The sequence below is a fragment of the Cervus elaphus genome, chromosome 1, assembly GCF_910594005.1.
Source record: "Cervus elaphus chromosome 1, mCerEla1.1, whole genome shotgun sequence".
NCBI classification, from domain to species: domain Eukaryota; kingdom Metazoa; phylum Chordata; class Mammalia; order Artiodactyla; family Cervidae; genus Cervus; species Cervus elaphus.
The window spans coordinates 54,816,991-54,819,835 of record NC_057815.1 but is presented as its reverse complement, the minus strand read 5'-3'; positions in this window follow the sequence as shown (position 1 = coordinate 54,819,835).

Genomic DNA, 2,845 nt, shown 5'->3' with positions numbered 1-2,845 from the left:
TTACCATGGCCCGCTTAGGACGTCCTTCCAATAGGCTTCATTAGTACCCTAGGATGGAGAAGTTTGATTTCAGTCAGAGCAGGGACCATGGTCAAAACAGAGACCTGTCTTTGACATATATGCCAAACCTAACCGGGATCCAAATAAGGTCCATACATCACAGTTATGTCTCTTAAGAAACTTTTCATCTATAGGGTCCTTTACTTTCTTTCTTTAAACTTTCTTTTCAAAAGTTTACTTGTTGAAGAAGCTGAGCCTTTTGTCTTGTAGAATTTCCCCCAATCTGAATTTTGCAGCTTGTCTCCCTGTAGTAATATCTAGTTCTCCTCCTTTGTGATGCTACAACTGTAGATTATCATTAATTAGACTCATTAATTTATCAGGGTTTGCAAAATGGTGATATTCTACTTTGATCATTTCTTAAAATATTTATTAAATTAGAATATATTTCTATGGTGAGAAACTCCCTCTCAGGAACTGTCTCATTGTTATCATGTACAATCATGTAAAAAAGGCAGCAAAACATTAGATTCTTTCCCTTTATCATTTTGCAATTTGTAAACATGTTTGCTGCATTTAAATCCATCGCAGTGCTAAGCATCTCCTTATTAGTGTTCATGTCATCCCTTCATTGCCTGACTAGCAGAAACTTACTCAGGTGGCCTCCCAAGACCCTTGGACGCAGCCTAAGGTTGTCCATAGGATCATGTGTCAGGCACAACTTAGCGACTAAACCACTACTGCCACAATGGGCTTTGATGACTTCTTTCCCTGATAGCTAAGTGGGTAAAGAATCTGCCTGCAATGCAGGAGACCCCGGTTTGATTCCTGGGTCGGGAAGACCCCCTGGAGAAGGATAGGCTACCCACTCCAGTATTCTTGGGCTTCCCATGTGGCTCAGATGGTAAAGAATCTGCCTGCAATGTGGGAGACCTGGGTTTGATCCCTGGGTTGGGAAGATCCCCCTGGAGAAGGGAAAGGCTACACACTCCAGGATTCTGGCCTGGAGAATTCCATGGGCTGTATAGCCCATTGGGTCGCAAAGGGTCGGACTCGACTGAGCGACTTTCACTTTCACTTCCTTTCTGGTATGGCAAAATGCTCCATATTCATCTTATTTCTTTCTTGCCCTAATCTGGAATCAGCCATTTCTCCATGGAGACTTTTTTTAAAAGATGGGAAATGGTTTTAATTGGCCATAAAATGGGTGCTATGATTTTTCACTAATACTATTTCTAATAATTTTAATCATTGTTTCTAGTTCTTAAAAATAACAGGGCAAGAAAATATACATTTATTTTAACACTAAACATACTATGAGGTTTTTCTTTTTTATCATTTTCTTTATAGTTTTGTTTTTTTTAACTGATACTTCTAACTCAAATGAATTATGGGTTCAAAACAATCTCATCAATCTTATTTCTGTATCTTATTGGTGTTGCAAATATAGGCTCTCAGTGACATCAATATAATTCTCATTGATTTTTCCTATATACACATACAACAAATTTAGCCTTGGAGTACAAAATGAAGCACGCAAAGGCTAACAGAGTTTTGCCAAGAGAACGCATTGGTCATAGCAAACACCCTCTTCCAACAACACAAGAGAAGACTCTACACATGGACATCATCAGATGGTCAGTACCATAATCAAATTGATTATATTCTTTGCAGCCAAAGATGGAGAAGCTCTGTACAGTCAGCAAAAACAAGACCAGGAGCTGACTGTGGCTCAGATCATGAACTCCTTATTGCCAAATTGAGACTTCAGTTGAGGAAAGTAGGGAAAACCACTAGACCATTCAGCTATGACATAAATCAAATCCCTTATCATTATACAGTGGAGGTGACAAATAGATTCAAGGGAATAGATCTGATAGACAGAGTGCAGAAGAGCTATGAATGGAGGTTTGTGATGCTGTACAGGAGGCTGTGATCAAGACCATCCCCAAGAAAAAGGAATGCAGAAAGACAAGATAGTTATCTGAGGAGGGCTTACAAATAGCTGAGAAAAGAAGAGAAGCTAAAGGCAAAGGAGAAAAGGAAAGATATACCCATTTGAATGCAGAGTTCCAAACAATAGCAAGGAGAGATAAGAAAGCCTTCCTCACTGATCAATGCAAAGAAATAGAGGAAAACAATAGAATGGGAAAGATTAGAGATCTCTTCAAGAAAATTAGAGATACCAAGGGAACATTTCATGCAAAGATGGGCACAGTAAAGGACAGAAACAGTATGGACCTAACAGAAGCAGAAGATATTAAGAAGAGGTGGCAAGAATACACAGAAGAACTATACAAAAAAGATCTTCACAACCCAGATATTCACAATGGTGTGATCACTCACCTAGAGCCAGACATCCTGGAATGTGAAGTCAAGTGGGCCTTAGGAAGCATCACTACGAACAAAGCTAGTGGAGGTGATGGAATTCCAATTTAGCTATTTCAAATCCTGAAAGATGATGCTGTGAAAATGCTGCACTCAATAGATGATGCTGTGAAAATGCTGCACTCAATATGCCAGCACATTTGGGAAAAATTAGCAGTGGTCACAGGACTGGAAAAGGTCAGTTTTTCATTCCAATCCCAAAGAAGGGTAATGCCAAAGAATGTTCCAACTACTGCACAATTGTACTTATCTCACACACTAATAAAGTAAGGCTCAAAATTCTCCAAGCCAGGCTTCAACAGTACATGAACCAAGAACTTCCAGATGTTTGAGCTGGATTTCGAAAAGGCAGAGGAACCAGAGATCAAATTGCCAATATCCGCTGGATCATAGAAAAAGCAAGACCAGAAAAACATCTACTTCTGCTTTACTGATTATGCCAAAGCCTTTGACTGTG